Source organism: Chlorocebus sabaeus, chromosome 14, assembly GCF_047675955.1.
Source record: "Chlorocebus sabaeus isolate Y175 chromosome 14, mChlSab1.0.hap1, whole genome shotgun sequence".
Taxonomy (NCBI): Eukaryota; Metazoa; Chordata; class Mammalia; order Primates; family Cercopithecidae; genus Chlorocebus; species Chlorocebus sabaeus.
Window position 1 is genome coordinate 62,241,884 of NC_132917.1, and position 24,649 is coordinate 62,266,532.

Below are 24,649 nucleotides of genomic sequence, written 5' to 3' on the forward strand. Positions count from 1 at the left end.
AACTTGATGGTCACAAGATTTTCCCGCAAAGATTGTTACCATGGGGTGCTTTCCATCTGTTACTAACCTCAGGCTTCTCCAGCAAAGTCAGCATATCCTGGGAACACAGACTCCTCCCGTCCACTTTTGCTGCCTGCTTTCAGTAACCAAAAGCTGTTTCTCAAACAGCATATTATAGAACCCAGACTAGGCCTGTCCAGCTTATTTTTCACGTGGCGGGGACGGGGCAAGTGGTTCTGGCCAACAGCTCTGATAATGCTTGAAGTCCCACTCTCGGGGAATGAAGGGGAGAAAGATAGATGATGAATTATTTGCTGTCTCCTGAATCCATCCTTCTTCCTTCCTCTTCTCCCTCCTTTCCTTCTCAAACATAAAATCACTGCTGAATACACACCAGGCACTGTGCTAGGCACCATATGATTTGAGTCTGACATTATCACCTGCCCTCAAGGAGGTTAAAGTCTAGTGGGGAGGAAGCAATGATATCAAGCATGATGGAGACGTGAGTGTGCTTTGAGGTATGGAGGCAGACAGCTGCATCTGATGGGAAGGTGTCAGAGACAGCTTAGAGGTGGAGCACGTTGAGCTGAGTCTGGAGGAACATAATGGAGTCAAGAAGAATGGGAGGAACTGGGAGAGGTATTCCTGCTGGAGAGGACAGTGTGGGCACTGGCTGGGAGCGTGAAGCACTGGGAGGCTGACTGTAGTTCGTCATGTCTGGATTTGGTGCTCCGGACTGAACTCAGGCCCTATCTTCTCCCTGAAGCCTGCAGCAGGTGCCCCACCACATCAAGTTCCAGCCCCCACGGCCCCCCAGCTCTACCTATTGACAGTTGCATGTTTCTCTTCTGTTCTCTCTCTTACGAACTTTTTTGGTGTGAAGACTTCCTTTCCCAGTCTTAACTTGGAGAGGGTCCCAAGAGGTCAATGCTTCTCCCACCCAGTGCTCAGAGCTCTTATTCCACCATGGGGATGCCTTGCCCGATTCTGAGTGGGTACAGCGTTCACCGAGGAGGCAGGCTGAGGCAGTTGGTAGCAGCACTGAATCCACCCCAGCCCATTGGGGTTTCAGTCTGAGGGGCTTCTCCAGCGTGTGCCTGAGCCTGGCTGACACCTGGGCCAGTCAGCAGGTGAACATTCTTCTGGGAGGGGAACTGAAAGCCTGTTGTAGCCAGGTTCTCAGTGATTCTGATCTCCTAGTTTTCAGGCCCTTGAATGGTCTCCTGCCACATTGGTATCAGGGTCGGTCTGCATGGCCTACAGAGCACAGCAGAAGTGATGGCATATGCCTTCAAGGCTAGCTTAAGAAAGAGGCTGTGATTAGCCTGCCTTAGTTTCTGCCTTGGGCTGCTCGCTATGGAAGCCAGCTGCTGTGTGGTAAGGACATTCATGCAGCCCTCTCAGAAGTCCCAGAGGTGAGGAACTGAGGCCTCCTGCCAACAGCCATGTGAGGATCCATCTTAAACATGAATCCTCCAGCCTCACATCAAGCCCTCACGTGAGAGCAGCTCTGTTTAATATCTTGACCGCAACCTCAAGAGAGACCCTGAACCAGAACCACCCACCTTAGCCGTGTCCAAATTCCTGACTCTAAGTTAACATTAGCGATGACACGTGTGTTGCTGTTGAGGCTGCTGTGTTTTAGGGCAATTTGTTACATAGCAATAGATAACTCATGCAAAGCACCTGGCCACTCTCAGTGGCGTTTCCCGCTGCGTGTTTGGGGAGGCTTCCGGACTGGAGTTTTGCCTCCTCTGCCAGACAGGAAATACTAGGCTTCCCAAAAAGTCGCAGCGACTCACTCACAGCTCCTTCCCTCGCTCCTTCTCTCTTCCTAGCAAATTGAAGGTACTTTCCTTTAAGCAACCAAAATCCAACAACAGATGCTTCAACAATAGATGCAAAAAGAAATCTGAATTGGGGGAGGGTGAGAAAAGAAAAATAAGAAAAAAGGGAAGAGAAAGATCCATCCTGTGAGGTCTGAGAATAAAAGAAGGAAAAGGAAAAGAAAAAAAAAAGAAAAGAAATCACCACTGAACTCTTAGCTGGCTAAAACAGAGTTTATCTCCTCATCTCCACCCCAGAGGTCTCCAGTTGGGGAGGTGACTGGCCTTGGGCACTGGGACATTCCCAAAACGTTATGTAAACAAGCCCCATCAGGCCCTTCCAGCCTCCGAAGCTCTCATTGCCTCCCTTTTGCTAAGTTGGTATTTAAACTTTTACCCCTGGCTGTACAGCAAGGTACTTATTACTGAGTGCTACCACACATGAAAAACCTCGTCTTTTTTCCTGTTCCTATGTCTATTGTGAGTCATTTCACAAACCCCCTCCTCAAACCTAAGTTGGTAGAGGAAAAGATTTTTCTCCCAGTACCCTCAAGTCAAAGAAATTCCCAGGGGCTGTCAAGTGGGAAGTTCTGGAGCCCACTGCACTGAGTATTCTCTCTGGTCAAAATGAACCTTCCTAAGAACCACCACCTCCACAGGGGAGACGCTGCAGGGATCCCAGACACACCCACCACCCCCAGATACAAATGGCCAGAGGCCCTTGGAAACAACTGCTGGACCTTAGGTCACGGCTGGGGCACCCTCTGACATACAGAAGGCTGCATCATCGCCTGGTCTGCAGCAGCTTCTTTCTGGGTTTTGGCTTTTTTAACAAACACTTAGTGCTTGCTATGAGCCAGGCTCTCTTCTAAGTATTTTAGAAATATGAAGTCATTTAATCCTCACAACAACCTGCGGAGGTAGGTATTTTTACAGATAAGGATCCTGGGGAACAGAGAGGTGAAACAATTTGCCCAGGGCCACACCGTGAGTGAGTGGCAGGGCCAGCCTGGCTCCATGCTCTGCACTGAGATGAGAAGGGACCCAGGGTCCATTTAGTGAGCATTCTGTGCCACCAGGGCACTGTTTCTTGGCCAGCACTCCTGGGGCTGGACAGGGCTATGTATGTTGGTTTGGGCTGCGGGGAATCCAGGGGTCCATGTCCAGGCAGGGCATCAGCTCTTGAGGAAGCAAGGCCATGGCCTTACTAGAGAGAACTTCGTCTTCCAGGGCCAATCTCCACACTCAGCGCTGAGGGTCTGCCCCAGCCCTGCCCAGGGCATGAGGGGCTCTTGTGCTCAGGCTCACACCTGCCTCCTCCCCCTTGCCAGGGTGCCCCTTTGTTTCCCACCTTCCTGGACCAGTGCCTCTCAACCAAGGACAGTTTTGTCCCCCGGAAGACATCTGACAATGTCTAAAGGCATTTTTGATAGTCATGACTAGAAGGCTGCTACCGGCATCTAGTGAACAGAGGCCAGAGATGCTGCAAAGCAGCCTACAATGCACAGAACAAAACCTTACCACGAAGAATGGTCTGTCAACAGTGCCGCAGTGAGAAGCTATGACCTAGGCCCACCTCACGGCATCCTTAAGGCTGAGGACCCCTCCTGTGTGATCTGTTTCCTGTTACAGTGGGGGCCCAGCGTCCTGGGAAGTCCACACCCGTCCTCACTTTGGCGTCTCCCAGAGGCTACAACAGAACATGAAGGACTCAGTTTGTACTCCAGCCTCAAGTTCTTGGAAATAAGGATGTTGAGGTCCTGGTAAATGTGGTGGCCATTATTTTGCATCAGGCTCTGTGCTGAGCACTTTGCATATTTTATCTTATGTCATTCTCATCAGCCAGTCTGTGATGCTATTAATATCCTTCTTTTATAGATTGGGAAACTGAGGCTTTAAAAAAGTAGCTTGCTCAAGGTCACACAGCTGATAAACCTGGGGACAGTCCACTTTCTAGCCTAACCAGGCCCTGATATACCTACTTAGGCAAAGTAAACATGGTCAATTCTCAGGGAGAGCCCAACTGACACCCACCCCTGGCCCGGCTTGTGTCTTCCCCTGGGATCAGCACCCCTCACTCCACAGCACAGTTGCAGCTGAAGCTCTCAGGGCCAGCTAGTTCTCTTCCCCTCTCTGGTTCTTGCAGAAGGAAGGGGGAAAGTACAGAGAGGCAAGAGGAGGGTTAATTTTTGTGCAGGGACAGTTAAGACAGAGAGGAAAGGGCAGGGAAGAGATGGACAAGGGAGGGAGGCTTGGGAGCTTTTTATTATTTATTATAGCAGGGAAAATAATGGGAGGTTTGTTTCTAAGCCATAAATACTCTCCTTTGATCCCTGTGTCTATCAGAGATAAATGAGTCACTCTTGGGCCTCAGAAATTAATGACTGTCCTAACGATCACCCTAAGTGACCTTGCAGCATTCCTAATTCTCGCCACTCCCTGCAAAGTAGCTGTGTCAGGGTTTGACAAGGTTTGGGGATGAGGCGGGACTGAGCAGGATGAAGGTGTAATTTCATTCCTCAGCCCCAGCCTCTTTGCAGAGATGAAATTGGCCTCTACTCCTAAGGCCAGAGAACAGTCAGAACCAGACCCCAACTTCTGGGCTCTGCCCTCCCTGGCTTTGCTTCAAGCAAGGGATGGGGAGCAATGGGTGAGGAAGCTTCAGAGCCCTGTGGAATTCTGACCTGAGAGAGGGCGGGTCCCCAAGGGCTGTGCAGGCCTGCAGGGGCACCTGAAAGCAAGAGGGCATTTAGAGCAAGTTAACATCTGACCTCTCAGCAGGCCCTGCCCATTCAGACTGGGGAAGAGCTTTGAAGTTTCCTTTGTGTGATGTTTTCATGGCCACGATCCTACTGTACTGGAATTAGCCTGAGGCCCTGCCCCTTCCCTGGAGATTTGTTCCCCAACTACAAAAGTCTTAGAAAAATACCGCAAGCTCCACCCACCATCACCACACTACTGAATGCTTTTTCCTTAGGCTAAAATACCAGGGAGGAAAAGGCCTCAGAATCCCCACCAGGAGACATTCTGTGCATGTTTACAGTTTCTCAAGAGGAAAGCAAGGACCCCTGGAACCAGATCTGAGGGCAGGTGCTTCCCAGATAAGCATGTTAGGGGGCGGGGAGGACGGAGTAAGGGAGGGAGAAGCAAGATTGTCCCTGGAGGCTTCCCAAGCCACAGGCCAGGTCCAGAACAGCAAGGCTATGGGTTCTGGCCCAGAGAGCAGAGGAAGCAGGTGAACCCAGGCCTTCCGGTCGTGCCCAATGAGCAAACCATTGTGCTTACTGTGGCCAAATATCCATCTAGGGGATCTCTCTCTGAATTTCACCAATGGCTTCGGCTATACTATTGCTCAAGTCCACCATAAAAACACTGTTTAAAAACGTTGGGAGAGGAAGACAAAAGGGAGGAAAGCGGAGAGAGAAACGCGAGGAGACGGAGAGAGGCAGGGAATCCCAAAGCACCCTGCTAGATTCTGCTAGATTCGGCTTTACAGAGTAAAGACTCTGAGCAATAGTGCCATCTTGTGGCTATGGTAGGAATTACAATTAGTGCGCGCGCTCACGCGCTCTCCTCTCTCTCTCTCTCTCTCTCTCTCTCTCTCTCTCTCTCTCTCTCTCTCTCTCTCTCTCTCTCTCTCTCTCCCTCTCTCTCTCTCTCTCTCTTTCTCTCTCTCTCTCCCTCTCTCTCTCTCCCTCTCTCTCTCTCTCCCTCCCTCCCTTCCTGCCTCCCTCCCTCCCTCTCTCTCTTTCTCTCTCTCTCTCTCCCTCTCTCTCTCTCTCTTCCTCCCTCCCTCCCTCCCTCCCTCTCTTTTTCTCTCTCTCTCTCCTCTATCTTGTGGCTATAAATAGGAATTACAATTAGTGCGCTCTCTCTCTCTCCCCCTGCCTCCTACTCATGGTGTTTGCAACTGCAGGGGCACAAGTCATGCATTTTGTTTCCATCCAAGACTATCGCCTCTCCCCCCACAGCTAACCCCAAACTACTCCAGACTCTGCACTGTCTTCCACACACCTCTGGGGTGAGTCCACAGTTGCCCAGTAGAAATACCTGCTATCTGATGTTTAACTCAACTCTAAGACTTATTCAACAAATATTTATTGTGCTCTTATGTGCCAGGCACTATCCTAAGATCTGCGGACCTGACTATAAATAAAAATGTCTCCATTCATGCACTTTACATTTTAACCAGGGAGGCAAATATTAAACACATTCATATAAAATATAATGGGATGTAGTAACAAGTGCAATAAAGGAAAATAAGGCAGGGGGTTCAGAGCTATTTCAGATAGGGTAATTGATGAGCTACAACTGTTTTGTTTTTTTTTTTTTCCAGGGATAAGGTCTTGCTATGTTGCCCAGGCTGGTCTTGAACCCCTAGCCTCAAGCAATCCTCCTGCCTCAGCCTTCCAAAGTGCTGGGATTACAGGTGTGAGCCACTGTGCCTGGTACAATCGCAACTTTTATCAGCAGAGATATCTGCTAATATCTGTGCAGAGGCGTGGATGAGGTGAGAGAGTAGGGCAGGTGAGTATCTGAGGGGAAAAGGACCTGCAAACACAAAGACCAAAGCCATCTGTCTAGATCTTCTCTGAGATGTGACTCCAGAGTAGCAGCCAAAGAATATGACACTCAGGAAGTCATCTAGGGTTCGAGGTGCTAATGCCAACTTTTTTCTTTTTCCTTTTTTGAGACAAGGTCTTGCTCTGTCACCCAGACTGGAGTGCAGTGGTGCAAACACAGCTCACTGCAGCCTTGATCTCATGGACCCAATTGATCCTCCCACCTCAGCCTCCCTAGTAGCTGGGATTACAGGTAGGTGACCCCATGCCCAACTAATTTTGGTATTTTTTGTAGAGATGAGATTTGCCATGTTGCCTAGTCTGGTCTCGAACTCCTGGACTCAAGTGATCTACCTGCCTTGGCCTCCCAAGGGATTGCAGGTGTGAGCCACCATACCCAGCCTAGAGCCAACATTTCTCTTTTTTCTATGCTTAGCGTACAAAGGTATCTTTATCAAAATCCACCTGCTAAGGCCCCCACCAGGACAGCATGTGGGGACGCTCTAGGCCATTCTGGATTCAGGACCTTCTGGCTCCATTCTGAATACAAAAGCTGACTTTTGACATGAGAAATCTGAAACACTCTTCACTCTCTGGGCCTGGGATTTTCTTTCCCAAATAGCTGGGCTTCTTTCTGTGGCCAGTGGTGATCCCACAAGCTTGTCTTTGCTTATATCAAAGACCCCAGATTTCCAGTTGAATGTCTCCACCAAGACATCAGAGTTGAAATTAAAAAGAGCATTTCTTTCAGAGAATAAGCCCAAGCTTTGGAGATCTGGTCTGTAGCCGGTTCCTGTCCCAGGCCAGCCTGCTCTGTCCCTTGCTCATTTAATTTTCTAGGTTAACAAACAGAGCAAAGTTTCCCGGTGTGCTTGCAGAATATCACCTGGAACATTATTTGGGGGAGAGAGGCAGGGTGCTGAGCTTTTCTGAAGGCTTGTATTCTATAGGCCAGGGAGCCAGTTAGTTACAAGTAAAACTGTCCCCAGCTAGATTGCTCTATCAGGGCCCATTTGAGGTTGGTTTTTTTAGCATGTGAGTCAGCATGTGAATCAGGCCAGGCATGGTGGCTCACACCAGTAATCCTAGTGCTTAGGGAGGCTAAAGGGAGATGGTTGCTTGAGCCCAGGAGTTTGAGATCAGCCTGGTCAACACAGTGAGACTCCATTTCTACAAAAAATTAAAAAATTATCCAGGCATGGTGGCACGTGCCTATAGTCTTAGCTAATTGGGAGGCTGAGGCAGGAGGATTGCTTAAGCCCAGTAGTTCGAGGTTGCAGTGAGCTGTGATTGTGCCACTGTATTCCAGCCTGGGTAACGGAATGAGACCCTGTCTCTAAAAAAAGTTTAAAAATTAAAAAAAACAAGTATGAATCAAGTATAGCCTGAGTGGAGTCTGGGTAGACAAGGGGACTGGTTTCATCAGGTTACTTGACTCAGAAAGTCAAAAATAGGTTGGGGGCGGTGGCTTACGCCTGTAATCCCAGCACTTTGGGAAGCTGAGGGGGGTGGATCACTTGAGGTCAGGAGTTCAAGGCCAGCCTGGCCAACATGGTGAAACCCTGTCTCTACTATAAATACAAAAATTAGCTGGGTGTGGTGGCACGCCCCTGTGATCCCAGCTATTCAGGAGGCTGACGTGGGAGAATCACTTGAACCTGGGAGGCAGAGGTTGCAGTAAGCGTAGATCGCGCTATTGCACTCCAGCTTGGGTGACAGATTGAGACCCTGTCTCAAAAAAAAAAAAAAAAAAAAAAGTCAAAAATACCTGAGGTCTTTTCTTTAGTGTCTGCATTCTCAATGTTCATTTCATACCCGAGAAGCAAAGCCAGGCAAGACAGCCTAGTAAATAGGCCCAGATCTTTTCCCAGAGAGCACTTTGTAACCTTAATAACAAGACTCAAATGACCTCCACCAAAATCAAAAACAAAACAAAACAAAAGCCCTATTTGAATGTTAGAAAACATGTTCACAATGAATCTAGTCTTTTTGTTTTTGCGGTTTCGGCAGCTGCTTTATTTGGGTGTGTTCTTGACAGTCATGGTTTCAGAGGGTTCTATCCAAGAGGAAGTCAGTCCTCTGAAGACCAAGTGTGTGTACTGGACAATTTGAGCTGACGGCAGCTGCCAGCTCATGCTTGGCTCTTCATGGTGGACTGTCTCTTGTGCAGGTCAGCTTGTCCTGGCAGATACTATTCATGACAGTGCTTTCCTGCCTGGGCCTGGGGAGAGGCCCTCCTGGGAGATTCCTCTTCTGGCTGAGCCTGTACCTGGGCCTGTGTGTGGGTAAGGAAGGTAGGTCATTGCTGCCTTAAAACTAATCCAGTGGATGTACCTGGATCAGAAGACACAATGAACTCACCAAAAGTCAAATCATTGTTAACCGGGGCAAAGACTGACGTACAGGCAAAGTCCTCTCCCTTCCATGAGAAACAGCTCTACCAACACTGTCACCTCTCCAGTGAGGGCTGTCATGGCATTTGTAGTGTGTGTGGTTGTTGTTTTTTGGAAGATGGGATCTAGAGGGTGAGACGGGGTAGGGGTACAGGACTGGCAGCAATAGCAAGGGCTTAGAGCAAGTACATTTGGTAGCTGCCCTTGGGAGTGTAAACATTTCAGGAGGCCAGTCTGCCAATGTGTGTCATGCCCAGAACAGTCCTGGCTTATTGTTATTTATTAATTACTATGGATTTTTAAGATTATCCTTTTTCACTCTCAAAGAATTCTGCTTTGGAGAATAAATGATATAGTCACCCAGTCTTTGGTGTGCCTTTAGGGAACATATCCTAAGAATATGTACAAAGATGTAGATTTAGGGATGTTTACTACAGGGGTATCAGGCTTAAAGAAAAGCTTAAGTTATGTGTTTACTAACAGAGAATTAACTAAATTAGTTAAATAAATTATAGTACATTCCACACAGTAGAATGCTGGATAAGCCATTTAAATGAAATGTGGAAAAATATTTAGTATGGGAATATATGCATATTATTAAGAAAAATTACTAAACACTGTTTATATATAACACTATTATAATAGTGTTTAGTAATATATTATATATAGTGTTTGGTAATCTAATATTAAATACTATATATATTTAGTCATTCATTATATATAGTAATTTAATATTAATGATTATATATATATTATCATACAAACCTAGTTTACAAAGAGAAAAACATATGCACTGAACAAGACTTGATGAATATACACTAAGCCATCAACAGTGGTTATTTCCAGGAAGTGGAATTGGAAGTGTCATGTTCTTTCTTTTATGCCTTTTCTGCATTCCTACATTTTCTGCAAGGAATGTGTATGTTGTAGGCAAACTAATAACATCAAAGATGTCCACATCCTAATCCCCAGAACCTGTGAATATGCTAGGTTACATGGCAAAAGGGAACCACGGCCACAGATAGAATGAAGGTTGCTGATCAGCTGCCTTTGAGAAGGGGAGTGTATCCTGGATCATCCAGGTGAGTCCAGTGCAATGACAAAGGTCCTTAAAATGGGGAAGAGAGGCTGGGCGCGGTGGCTCACACCTGTAATCCCAGCACTTTGGGAGGCCGAGGTGGGCGGATCATGAGGTCAGGAGATTAAGACCATCCTGGCTAACACGGTGAGACCATCCTGGCTAACACAGTCTCTACTAAAAATACAAAAAATTAGCCAGCCATAGTGGCGGGCGCCTGTAGTCCCAGCTACTTGGGAGGCTGAGGCAGGAGAATGGCGTGAACCCAGGAGGCAGAGCTTGCAGTGATTCGAGGTAGCACCATTGTACTCCAGCCTGGGCGACAGAGCGAGACTCTGTCTCAAAAATAAATAAATAAATAAATAAATAAATAAATAAATAAATAAAATGGGGAAGAGGGAGGCAGAAGAGTGAAAGTCAGAATGATGTGATATGTGTGAGGAAGGCTTCACCAGCCACGTCTGGCTTTGAAGAAGGGGCCATGAGCCAAGGCATGTGGAAGCCTCTAGGAGGTGTAAAAGGTGAATGGGTTCCCCTAGAGCCGCCAAAAGGAATACAGTCCTGTTGGACCTTGATTTTAGCCTAGAGAGACCCATTTTGGACTTTTGACCCCAGAACTATGAGATAATAAATCTGTGCTGTTTTAAGCCACTAAGTATATGATAATTTGTTGTAGCAGCAATGGAAACTAACACAAGAAATTTCTTTTTTAGTCAGAAAAAAAGATAATAAGAGAAGTCATTTTTAAAGAGAGGATTGGGCTAAGCTCGGTGGCTCATGCCTGTAATTCCAGCACTTCGGAAGGCCAAGGCAGATGGATCACTTGAGGTCAGGAGTTTGAGACCAGTCTGGGCAACATAGCAAGGCCCTGTTTCTACAAGAAAATGAGAAAATTAGCCAGGCATGGTGGAGTGCACCTGTAGTCTCAGTTACTTGGGAAACTGAGGCAGGGGGATTGCCTGAGCCCAGGAGTTTGAGGCTACAGTGAGCTGTAATGGCACCACTGCACTCCAACCTGGGTGATCGAGCAATACCTTGTCTCAAAATAATAATAATAATAATAAAATAGAAGATTAGAAATCATTCTTTGTAATCTAACCCAACAGCCATCCAGGGAGGAGGCCTGGATCAGTCTTCTTCCTATAATCTGCATGAGGAGCTTCCAGAACTAGCTGGCTGCTGTTTTGTTATTAGCAGATAACAACAATATTGTCAATAAGTAAATAATCAAGAACCCCAAGCAGATTTAACCCAAAGAAGACTACCTTAAGGCATTTAATAATCAAACTCCCAAAAGTCAAGGATAAAAAACAGACTCTAAAAGCAGCAAGAGAAAAGAAACAAATAACATGCAATGGAGCCCAAATATACCTGGCAGCAGACTTTTCATTGGAAACTTTACAGGCCAAGAAAGAATGGCATGACATATTAAAAATACTGAAGGAAACAAACTTCTACCCTAGAATAGTATATCCAGTGAAAACATCCTTCACACGTGAAGAAGAAATAAAGACTTTCCCAGACAAACAAAAACTAAAGGATTTAATCAACTCCAGACCTATCCTACCAGAAATGCTAAAGGGAGGACTTCAATTGGAAACAGAAAGACATTAATGAGCAATAAGAAATCATCTGAAGGTACAAAACTCACTGCCAACAGTAAGTACACAGAAAAACACAGAATATGATACCACTGTGACTGTAGTTTGTAAACTACTTTTATCCTAAGTAGAAAGAATAAACGATGAACCAGTCAAAAATAATAACTATAACAACCTTTCAAGACATAGTCAGTAAAATAAGACATAAATAGGCCAGGCGCAGTGATGCACTCCTGTCACCCCAGCACTTTGGGAGACTGAGGTGGGTGGGTCACTTGAGGTCAAGAGTTCAAGACCAGCCTGGCCAGCATGGTGAAATCCTGTCTCTAGTAAAAATACAAAAATTAGCTGGGTGTGGTGGTGCTTGCCTGTGATCCCAGCTACTCAGGAGGCAAGGCAGGAGAATCGCTTTAAGATCATGCCACTGCACTCCAGCCTAGGCAGTAGAGTGAGACTCTGCCTCAAAAAAAAAAAAAAAAAAAGATATATAAATAGAAACAATAAAGATTTTAAAAGCTGGGGGATGAAGTTAAGCCATAGAATTTTTATTAGTTTTCTTTTTGCTTGTTGTTTATGAAGAGTGTTAAGTTGTTATTAGGTTAAAATAATGTGTTATGGCCAGGCATGGTGGCTCACGCCTGTAATCCCAGCACTTTGGGAGGCCGAGGCAGGCAGATCACAAGGTTAGGAGATGGAGACCATCCTGGCTAACATGGCAAAACACTGTCTCTACTAAAAATACAAAAAATTAGCCGGGTGTGGTGGCAGGCGCCTATAGTCCCAGCTGCTCAGAAGGCCGAGGCAGGAGATGGCATGAACCCAGGAGGAGGAGCTTGCAGTGAGCTGAGATTGCGCCACTGCACTCCAGCCTGGGGGACAGAGTGAGACTCCATCTCAAAAAAAAAAAAAGAAGAAAAGTGTTATAGCATTTGCAAGCCTCATGGTAACCTCATACAATTAATACACAAAAAATAAAAAGCAAGAAACTAAATCATATCACCAGAGAAAACAATTTTCACTAAAGGAAAACCAAAAGGAGACAAAAAAGACCAGAAAATAAATAATGAAATGGCAGGTGTAAGTCCTTACTTGTCAGTAGTAACATCGAATGTAAATGGACTACATTCTCCAATCAAGACATAAAATGATGGACAAAATGAATGGACAAAAAAATAAGATCCATTGATCTGTTGCCTACAAGAAACATACTTCACCTATACAGACATACATACCCTGAAAATAAAGGGATGGAAAAAGATATTCTATGCCAACAGAAACCAAAAAAGAGCAGGAGTAGCAGACAAAATATATTTCAAAACAAAAACCTATAAGAAGAGACAAAGAAGATTACTATATAATGATAAAGGGGTCAATTCAGCAAAAGGATATAACAATGTTAAATATATATGTACCCAACACTGGAACACCCAGATATATAAAGCAAATATTATTAGAGATAAGGAGAGAGATAGGCCCCAATACAATAATAGCTGGAGACTTCAACACCACACCTTCAGCATTGTACAGATCTTCCAGACAGAAAATCAACAAAGAAACATCAGATTAATCTGCACTATAGGCCAAATGGATCTAATAGGTATTTACAGAACATTTCATCCAATGGCTGCAAAATACACATTCCTTTCCTCAGCACATGGCTCGTTCTCAAGGAGAGACCATATGTTAGGTCACAAAACAGATCTTAAAACATCCAAAAAATCAAAATAATATCCAACATCTTCTCGGACCACAATGGAATAAAACTAGAAATTAGTAACAAGAGGAATTTTGGAAACTATACAAATACATGGAAATTAATATGTTCCTGAATGACTAACGGGTCAATGAAGAAATTGAGAAGGAATTTGAAAAATTTCTTGATGTGAATGATAATGGAAGCGCAACATGCCAAAACCTATGGAATACAGCAAAAGCAGTACTTAGAGGGACATTTACAGTTTTAAGTGTCTACAATGAAAAAGAGGCAAAACTTCAAATAAACAATCTAATGATGCGTCTTAAAGAACTAGAAAAGCAAGAGCAAACCAAACCCAAAATTAGTAGAAGAAAAAAAAAATCAGAGAAAAAAAATGACATTGAAATGAAAAAAAATATATAAAAGATCAACAAGACAAAAAGTGTTTTGAAAAGTTAAACAAAATTGACAAACCTTTAGCCAGACTAAGAAAAAAAGAGAGAAGATCCAAATAAATAAAATCGGAAATGAAAAAGGAGACATTACAACTGATACTGAAGAAATTCAAAGAACCATTAGTAGCTACTATAAGATACTATATGCCAATAAATTGGAAAATCTAGAAGAAATGGACAAATTCCTAGACACATACAACCTACCAAGATTGAACCATGAAGAAATCCAAAACTTGGACAGACCAATAACATGTAATGAGATTAAAGCTGTAATAAAAAGCCTTCCACTAAAGAAAAGCCTGGGATCTGATGGCTTCACTGCTAAATTCTACCAAACATTTAAAGAAGAACTAATACCAATCCTAGTCAAACTATTCCAAAAAGTAGAGGAAGAGGGAATACTTCCAAACTCATTCTATAAGGCCAGTATTACCCTGATACCAAAACCAAAGACACATCAAAAAAAGAAAACTACAGGCCAATATCTCTGATTGAAGCAAAAATCAACAACAAAATACTAGCAAACCAAATTCAGTAATACATTAGAAAGACCATTCGTCATGACCAAGTGGGATTTATCTCTGGGATGCAAGGATGGTTCAACATAAATAAATCAATCAACGTGATACATCGTATCAACAGAATGAAGGATAAAAACCATATGATCATTTCAATTGATGCTGAAAAAGCATTTGATAAAATTCAACATCTCTTCATGATAAAATCCCTGAAAAAACTGGGTATAGAAGGAACATATCTCAACATAATAAAAGCCATATACAACAAACCTGCAACCAGTATCATACTGAATGGGGAAAAACTAAAAGCCTTTCCTCTAAGATCTGGACAAGGATGCCCAGTGTCACCACTGTTATTCAACATAGTACTGGAAGTCCTAGCTAGAGCAATCAGACAGGAGAATTACATAAAGGGCATCCAAATTGGAAAGGAAGAAGTCAAATTATCTTTGTTTGCAGATGATGTGATCTTATATTTGGAAAAACCTAATGACTCCACCAAAAAACTGTTTTTTTTTTTTTTTTGAGACAGAGTCTTGCTCTGTCGCTCAGGCTGGAGTGCAGTGGCCGGATCTCAGCTCACTGCAAGCTCTGCCTCCCAGGTTTATGCCATTCTCCTGCCTCAGCCTCCCGAGTAGCTGGGACTACAGGTGCCTGCCACCTCGCCCGGCTAGTTTTTTGTATTTTTTAGTAGAGACGGGGTTTCACTGTGTTAGCCAGCATGGTCTTGATCTCCTGACCTAGTGATCAGCCCGTCTCGGCCTCCCGAAGTGCTGGGATTAAAGGCTTGAGCCACCATGCCCGGCCCAGAAAACTGTTAGAACTGATAAACAAATTCAGCAAATTTGCAGGATACCAAGTCAACATACAAAAATCAGTAGCATTTCTATATGCCAACAGTGAACAATGTGAAAAAGAAATTTAGCAAGTAATCCCATTTGTAATAGCCACACATGAATACCTAGGAATTAGCTTAACCAAAGAAGTGAAATATTTGTATAATGAAAACTATAAAACACTTATGAAAGATTGAAGATGAAAGATGGAAGATTGAAGAGGACACCAAAAATAGAAAAATATTTTGTGTTTATGAACTGGAAGAATTAATATTGTTAAAACGTCCATACTACCCAATGCAATCTACAGATTCAGCGCAATCCTTACCAAAATACCAATGACATTCTTCACAAAAATAGGAAAAACTACCCCAAAATTTATATGAAACCACAAAAGGCCCAATTGCCAAACCTATCCTAAGCAAAAAGAACAAAACTGGAGGAATCCACATTACCTGACTTCGAATTATATTACAGAGCTATAGCAACCAAAACAGCATGGTACTGGCATAAATGCAGACACATAGACCAATGGAACAGCATAGAGAACCCAGAAACAATCCACACAGCTACAGTGAACTTATTTTCAACAAAGGTGCCAAGAACACACAGTGGGGAAAAGACAGTCGTTGGATATTCATATGCACAAGAATGAAGCTAGGGTGCTACCTCTCATCATATACAAAATTCAAATCAAAATGGATTAAAGATGTAAGTCTAAGACCTCAAACTATGAAACTACTACAAGAGAATATTGGGGAAAATCTCCAGGACATTGGTCTGAACAAAAATTTCCTGAGTGGTGCCCCACAAGCACAGGCAACCTAAGCAAAAATGAACAAATGGAATCATATCAAGTTAAAAGGCTGCTGCACAGCAAAGGAAACAGTCAACAAAGTGAAGAGACAACCCACAGAATGGGAGAAAATATTTGCAAACTACCCATCTGATAAGGGATTAATCACCAGAATATATAAAGAGCTGAAACAAACCTATAGGAAAAAATCAAATAATGCAATCAAAAAATGAGGAAAAGATTTGAATAGATATTTCTCAAAAGATGACCTATGGCACACAGGCATATGAAATGGTACTCAACATTATCAATCATCAGAGAAATGCAAATCAAAACTACAATGAGATATCATCTCCCCCCAGTTAAAATGGCTTATAGCCAAAAGACAGGCAATAACAAATGCTGGCCAGGATGTGGAGAAAGGGGAACCCTTGTACCCTGTTGGTGGGAATATAAATTAGTACAACCACTATAGGGAACAGTTTGGAGGTTCCTCGAAAAACTAAAATCAAGCTACCCTATGATTCAGCAATTCTACTGGTAGGTATGCACCCTAAAGAAAGGAAATCATAGGATATCTGCATTCCTATGTTTGTTGCAGCATTGTTTACAATAGCTAAAATTTGGAAGCAACCTAAGTGTCCATCAACAGATGACTGGATGAAGAAAATATGGTACATATGCACAATGGAGTAGTACTCAGCCATAAAAAGAATGAGCTTCAATCATTTGCAACATGGATGGAACTGGAGATCATTATATGAAGCGAAATAAGCCAGGCACAGAAAGACAAACATCGCATGTTCTCACTTATTTGTGGGATCTAAATATCAAAACAATTGAACGCATGGACATAGAGAGTAGAAGGATGGTCACCAGAGGCTGGAAAGAGTAGTGGGGGGTTGGGGGAATGGTTAACGGGTACAAAATTAGAAAGACTAAGACCCACTATTTGACAGCAGAACATTATGACTATAGTCAATAATAACTTAATTATACCTTTAAAAATAGCTTAAAAGAGTGTATTGGATTATTTGTAACTCAAAGAATAAATGCTCAGGGGAATGGATTAAAAAATATACAAGTAAATAACCAGAATGACCCACAGCTGAGAACTGTCCTAAAGCCATGCACAGTTAATGGGGCAAAAGCAACCAGCACTATGTGACCAGAAGAGGGAGAACAAGGAGGGTGGCTGCTTTTGAGAGTTCTGGGCCTAGGAAAGGACAAGAAACCTTTTGAAGTGAGTGGAAATTACCAGGTTGTCCTACTGGTTTGTGCTGGCAAATCTTGTTCTGGCATCAGCAAGTAGAAGAAGGGTGATGAGCACACCCGTGGGGAGCTTTCCAACCCCACCCAGAGGCATGGAGCCGAGCATATTTGGAGTCTTTACCTTTCCGGATTGCTCATTAAAACAACACGTTCAGGGTGGAAAGTTGCAGGAGATTCTCTCAAAATTCTTTTTTATTTGTTTTGAAGGAACTCTTAGGGAAACCTCAGAGCCTTAGCATTGGCTGCAGTGAACACGTTATCTGCAAATGGAAACAGCAGTTTCTTTGCTAGTGGGTCTAAAATTACCTCCTGTTTGGTTTAATCTGCTGCAAGACTCCCCTTCCACAGGATCCAGGGCTCTCTGGAAGCAGGTGCTGAGATGGAGTTTGGTGTGCATGGTATTAATGAGGGGTAAACACCTATGAAGGTCAGGCAGCCGGAGTAGGACTGGGCAAAGAGGGGTCACACTGATTCAAGCTGGATAAAGCCCATCCCATAGGCATGTATGGCCCACTGGTGTTGTTTATGGGTGGGCAGAAGTGTCCAGGCATTGAGGTGCCCTTCCCATGGTCAGTCACTGGATGTGGGCATGGTCTTGGTGAGGCAGCTCTCAGTCAACCCTGAGGGAGCTGGAGGTTGTCTGCAGGCTGTGGCAAGTCCTTCTTTGAGGGGCAGCTGAGTTGGCATATCTCTGTGTCTACCACACCATCCCCCTAGTGGACCTTGTTCCACTTGCTGGCTTGGACCCACAGACCTGCTAATGGGGTGTGTGCAAGAAGGACTTGGCTCATTTTGCACAGCCCCTGAGAGCAGAGATGTGACTATCAGGGAAACGTGTCAAGGAGGCCAACCTCAGCTCACAACAAAAGGCTTAATCATAAATGTCTCTTTACAATGGGACAGAGCTATAGCAACCAAACAGCATGGTACTGGCATAAAAACAGATACTTAGACCAATGGAACAGAATAGAGAACCCAGAAACAAATCCACACAGATACAGTGAACTTATTTTCACTTATTTCACCTTACAAAAAGAGGTACAGATGTCCTGCACCACTGGAATACTCAAACAGAGCTTGGGGACCTGTGTGACAAGATGGAGAAGGGGTTTCTACATTGAGCCTGCGAGTGGACTGGTGCCTCTGGGGCTCCTTATGTCTCTGAGAGTGTGTGGCTAATGGGGCCATCTCAGGCTGTACTTCCAGGTGGCTGCTCTTGGCCTGTGGGGCTCTGTCTGCTGTTGTTACCTCTAGAGGTGATGTCCATATCATGTGAGTCCACTGGCTACTTCCAGCATCTTGCCACAGGCAAGTCCCACTTAGCCCAGACAAGTTCTGAATCTGGTTCAGAGAATTCTACAGACTGTCCCCATCACACACCCCACCTCGGAGAATTCTACAGGCATCCCTGTCAGATGCCCCACCCATTACACCACTTGCCTGGCTGCCAGTCTTAGTTCCCCTTCCCATTTGGCCACTTTTGGATTTGCCAGCTCCAGCATGGGCCACACACCCCATGGGACACTGCCCCCACTGGCTGGCCCTCAGCTCTCTGCCTGCAGCCTTGGGCATGCCACACTGTACTTCCTCTCCCAGGCAGGTCCTGGAGACTTCACCAGCTGGTGATGGCACCTCCTGCCCATCCCTGTCCTGGAGGCAAGAACAGACAGTAACGAGTCCTGAACGTTCATAATCCCCTTGGTATATGGGGTTTCCTTTTATTTGCTCAAGCTGTACTTACACAAATTCCAGAGGTTGCCGCCTTTTCCTTGTATTTCAGAATTTGATAAACAGTCATGTTTATTTTATTCATGCTGCTCATTACTTCATATATATGTTTAAAAATCTTAGTGTATCCTGGCCAGGCGCGGTGGCTCACGCCTGTAATCCCAGCACTTTTGGGAGGCCGAGACGGGTGGATCACGAGGTCAGGAGATCGAGACCACCCTGGCTAACATGGTGAAACTCCGTCTCTACTAGAAATACAAAAAAAAAAAAAAAAAAAAAAAATTAGCCAAGCGTGGTGGCTGGTGCCTGTAGTCCCAGTTACTCAGGAGGCTGAGACAGGAGAATGGCGTGAACCCGGGAGGTGGAGCTTGCAGTGAGCCGAGATTGCACCACTGCACTCCAGTCTGGGTGGCGAGACTCTGCCTCAAAAAAAAAAAAAAACAAAATCTTAGTGTACCCTACACACAAAATGATATGTATTATATGTATTATGTACATGTTACCATGTCTGAGCACCCACCGTCTGGTGTAAGACATGGAAATTTATCAGAGCCTTTGAAATTCCCTGCAGTCTTTTATCTCCCAGAAGTAGAAGGGGGCCCCGTTTTGAATTTCAGGTGCATCATTCCTTTGCTTTCCTTTATAGCCTACCTCCTATAGCATATGCAATTTGCTTTTGCTAATTTAAAAAATTTATATAAATGGATTCTACTATATTATTCCTTATGATGCTTTTTTCCCTCCCACTCAATGCTATGTGTTTGAGATCCAGCCATGCTATAGGGGAATGTGGCTTGTGATTTTACACTTCAGTCAGGCACCTCCTTAGTCTTCCTCTTTCCCATGATCCTGTGGATTGGAGGGTCCTGGGCTTTCGGCTCATGTTTGTGCAACAGTCCCACAGGAGACCGCCTTTCTTTCTTTGCCTCTTTCTCGTTATTCCCCTTTTGTCTCCTTTGCATCTTCCACTATAACCTCCTTCAAGTGCAAAGACTATCCCTCCCTCACCACACACATGAACATATGCACAGGGTTTCTGGAGACAAATATGAAACCATGGAGTTCATGTGGACGTTGAGGATTGCAACTCTTTTACTTTGCTGAAATCTGGACCCTGGGACAGAAATGAGTTTTCTCTTCCTGCTTGAGCATAGTGAAGCACGTTGACTTACTGCAACTGAACTGGGCAGGCAATGTTTTGCAAACTTTAGTGAGCACCAGAATTCCTGGGTCTGGGGCCGAGGGCTTGTTAATTAGGCAGATCTTGGGACCCCATTCCCCAGAGGCGCAGAAACAGAAGATGTGGGATGGGGCCTAGGAACACGCATTTTAGCAGATATACTCTTCTCCATCCAGTGATTCTGATGCAGACTGTCCTCCGGCCACTCTTTTTTTTTTTTTTTTTTGAGATGGAGTTTCTCTCTGTCACCCAGGCTGAAATGCAGTGGCACAATCTCGGCTCCAAGCAAGCTCCGCCTCTCGGGTTCAAGCCATTCTCCTGCCTCAGCCTCCCAAGTAGCTGAGACTACAGGCGCCTGCCACCACACCCGGGTAATTTTTTTCTGTTTTTAGTAGAGACGGGGTTTCACCGTGCTAGCCAGGATGGTTTCATCTCCTGACCTCATGATCCGCCCGCCTCAGCCTCCCAAAGTGCTGGGATAATAGGCTTGAGCCACCGCGCCCAGCCCCGGCCACTCTTTTGGCAGACACCGACCTCTGCCTGGGCCAGAACCAGAGGCACCTGACCTGAAATGCCGTCAATCTCCAAGCATGTCTCTTGGCCAGACATTAAATGAAAGCCTGTTCCCTGAGCTTTCAACGCTAGGTCTGAGTAAAAATAAATCTTCACTGAGGCTTGAAGTCCTGGCCAGGACTGTACTCTGGGAGAGAAAGGTCAGGCAGCCTTCAGACCTGGTGCTCTAAAACTTGGCTGCTCTGTCCATGGTTAAGTTGAGTGGAGCTTGCTACTTTCCACACAGATTGCTGGGAGAAGGAGCCGATGCTTGCTGCAGATGCATGAAATGGCTAAGCTCCCAGGCTGATGCCAGTCCACGGGGCTGGCTCATGACTGGGAGAGCCGTAGCAGCAGCAGCAGCAACTGCTGGAGGCACAGAGCCTGGCCCACAGGCACCTGGGAGCCCTCAGGTGTGGGTAGGCCCGCTCTGGCGGCAGGTCTTCCTCAGGCATTTTGCAGCCTGGCCAACTTGGTTTGGCTGGGGAGAAGAATTAGCACTAGACATCTTTGGCAGGATCTATTGACGTGGGCACCTGTCTGCACTTCCCCCGTGGGACAAAGATCTTAGCTAGTGGTCACACTGGGGTCACCAGTCACAGTTGTTGGTGAAGAAGCCATCTGGGCCACTGGGGCATGTTGGCAGTGATACCCAGGGAAGCAGCTAAACCATTCTTTTTCAGCCTAATGAAATGAAACAAACATTTTGCTCCAAGGGCAGTGGAGAGGCACCGGTACAGGGGAGCCTGGTACATCTGTTCATCCGTGGTTGATACGGCCAGGGGAGACATGGGGTTATCATTCAGTGAGTGAGCCTGGCTCTACGTGGTGCTGGCACCTTGGTGATGAACAAGAGACAGGGTCCCTGGCCTCACTTAGCTTTGCCTAGGTCAGTGATCATCACAGATGTTTACAAACGGAAGTATCTGCTAGGTCAGTGGGGACGCAAAGAAGAGAGACGAACTTGACTTTAGTAGTCAAGAAATGCTCCACAGAGGAAGAGACAGTTACGCTGGGCCCTAAAGGGTGGGTGGGAGTCAGAAAGTTAGGAGAGGGCACTCCAGGCAGAGAAAACATCAAGGGCAAAGGCCTGGAGATGGGATTCAGCGGGTCGCAAAGATTGCTTTCGAGAATTCTCCTATAATGCACGTTAAGGTGCCTGGCCTCAGGTGTGGCGCTGAGTGGGCTCTTTGGAGAACTGTGGGGAGTTCTGTGCAGCTGGGACCCAGTGGAGGTGGCCTGAGAGACAGACCTGGGAAAAGGGAGGTGGGCTGTGAGCCAGGCTCTTCATGCCAGGCTAGGGAGTAAGAAAGAAAAGAAACTTTTTAATCTGAGGAACATCAGCCCCTTTGAAATACCCGGCCCAGAGAGACATTTAAAATGTGGCTGTAGTCACGTCTCACTCTGCCCATGAGATCAATAATTCCCTCTTGAAGCCACTTGCCATCTGGGCTCTAGACTGACACTCAGTAGCCGTAAAATGCCACACTCTGGATACCATAACTCATATTCTATAGTTCAACAATGTATAGCCAATCACTAATCAGCGTTATTTCTGAAAACCAATGAGAACCATCAAACAACTTTATATCATCCCACTCCTTGTTCCCTTTTGCCTTTGAAAACTTGCTTGCAAACAAAGGCGGAACAGAACACTCCCCAAGGCAACTTGGAAGTGTGTCCTGGGCAGCTGCCCTCACTTTGGCTCAAATAAACTCTTTAAGGCCAGGCATAGTGGCTCATCCTTGTAATCCCAGCACTTTGGGTAGGCCAAGGTGGGAGGACTGCTTGAGGTCAGGAGTTCAAGACCAGCTCTGGGCAACATTGCAAGAACCTGTCTCTGCAACAACAATAAAAAATACATAAAAGTTTAAAAATCAAGTAAACTCTCTCTCTCTTTTTTTTTTTCTTTGAGACAGAGTCTTGCTCTTTTGCCCAGGCTGGAGTGCAATGGTGCAATCTCAGCTCACTGCAACCTCCACCTCCCGGGTTCAAGCGATTTTCCTGCCTCAACCTCCTGAGTAACTAGGATTACAGGTGCATGCCACCACACCCAGCTAATTTTTGTATTTTTAGTAGAGATGGGGTTTCACCATGTTGGTCACGCTGGTCTCGAACTCCTGACCTCGTGATCTGCCCGCCTTGGCCTCCCAAAGTGCTGGGATTACAGGCATGAGCCACCGCGCCCAGCCTTCAAGTTAACTCTTTAAAATGATGTTTTATGCCTTCTTCCTTTAGGTCCATAGGACCTTGGCGGTGGCAGCCAGGGGAGGATTTAATAGGGTATGCCCTTTTCTTGCATCTTGGGAAGATCACATGTGGAGGGAAGATCACCTGTGGAGGGGGCAGGGCCAGAATCAGGGTGCTTCTTAGGAGCCTGTCAGTCTCTAAAGATATGTGGTCCTGAGAGCCTGGAGAGACAAGAATTTTTAAAAAGTTCTTCAGAGCTAGAAAGAGAAGATATTGACATTATCTATATAGCCAGAGAGTGATGAGGCCCCAGGCTGTACTCTGATTTGAAAACTGAATAATGATGCGATACACATCAAAAGAAGGTGAGTTGCCTCCTGTAACTTACAACAACCCTGAAATGAAAGATAAAAAAGGGGTAGGGGGATCCTGTCAGAGTTACCCTCAAGATCTACTCAGAGCCTGGCCAAAATCTGGTCCGTAGATGACTGAGAAGCAATTTTCCCCTAAGTAAAGTGTTTCCAAACTTCCACAGTGATGAGATAAAACTGGGGCTGTTATAATCATGCAGATTACCTGGTCTTTTTCCTGGAAATGCAGATTCAGGGAATGTAGGTTGGGGCCCAGGAATCTGTGTATTTGACAAATGCCCAGGTGGTTCTTATTTTCTGGTAAGTTTGGAAAACTCTCCTCTCTGGGAAAACCTCTTTAGGCCCATGAAAATTAAGTACAGTATAGAAATTAGAAATTATTTCAAATACATTGGATAGTATTAATTCTTTTTTGGGGGGGGGGCGGAGTTTTACTCTGTCTCCCAGACTGGAGTGCAGCGGTGCAATCTCGGCTCACTGCAACCTCTTCCTCCTGGATTCAAGCAATTCTTCTGCCTTAGCCTTCCAAGTAGCTGGGACTACAGGTGTGCGTTACCACGCCCAGCTAATTTTTGTATTTTTAGTAGAGATGGAGTTTCACCATATTGGTCAGGCTGGTCTCAAACTCCTGACCTCATGATCCACCCACCTCAGCCTCCCAAAGTGCTGGGATTACAGGTGTGAGCCACTGCACCTGGTCAGTATTAATTCTTTTGTTCTAGGAATACTCTATACATAGTTGACATTTTAAGTACTTACGATGTTTAAGAGAATTTGGTCTATGAGAGGAACAGCTGAGGCTTATAATTTGAATTTTTTTTTTTTTTTTTTTTTTTTTGAGATAGGGTCTTGCTCTGTCACCCAGGCTGGAGTGCAGCCCCCAGGTTCAAGCAATTCTCCTACCTCAGCCTCCTAAGTGGCTGGGACTACAGGTATGCGTCACTACACCTGGTTAATCTTTTTTTATTTTTTGTAGCGATGGGGTTTCTCCATGTTGCCCAGGCTGGTTTCAAACTCCTGAATTCTTTTTTTTTTTTTTTTTTTTGAGACAGAGTCTTGCTCTGTCGCCCAGGCTGGAGTGCAGTGGCCGGATCTCAGCTCACTGCAAGCTCCGCCTCCCGGGTTTACGCCATTCTCCTGCCTCAGCCTCCCAAGTAGCTGGGACTACAGACGCCCGCCACCTCGCCCGGCTAGTTTTTTGTATTTTTAGTAGAGACGGGGTTTCACCTTGTTAGCCAGGATGGTCTTGATCTCCTGACCTCGTGATCCGCCCGTCTCGGCCTTCCAAAGTGCTGGGATTACAGGCTTGAGCCACCGCGCCCGGCCCAAACTCCTGAATTCAAGTGATCTGCCTACCTCAGCCTCCCAAAGTGCTGGGACTATAATTTGAATTTAAAAGTGCAATTGCAGAAGTTAGACTTGTGATTTTAAGTTGAAAGCTTTATAAATTTCTGTGTTGGAAGAGTTAGAAGAATTTAAGTATTGCTATATTTATCAGTTTATTATATTTACATTTATTAAAAGTGATTGTTAAGATTTTGTTTAAGTCAGATAATTGAGGTATTTAAAAAGAAATTGCATATATTAAATTTATA

At 45.1% G+C, this 24,649-nt stretch overlaps 1 protein-coding gene across 30 annotated transcripts in view; it reads left to right on the plus strand.

Moving 5' to 3' along the window:
* The window catches only part of B3GNT2 (UDP-GlcNAc:betaGal beta-1,3-N-acetylglucosaminyltransferase 2), a 320,804-nt gene that overhangs the window by 209,602 nt on the left and 86,553 nt on the right, over nt 1–24,649 (plus strand). For 3 of the 30 annotated variants that reach the window (XR_012095308.1, XR_012095320.1, XR_012095329.1), the window contains exon 3: nt 6,163–6,353. The exons of 22 other annotated variants lie outside the window; for them this stretch is intronic. The gene's annotated coding sequence lies outside the window, so the exon portion shown is untranslated. 5 more of the 30 variants (XR_012095325.1, XR_012095313.1, XR_005243354.2 and 2 more) reach the window with 5 other exon arrangements.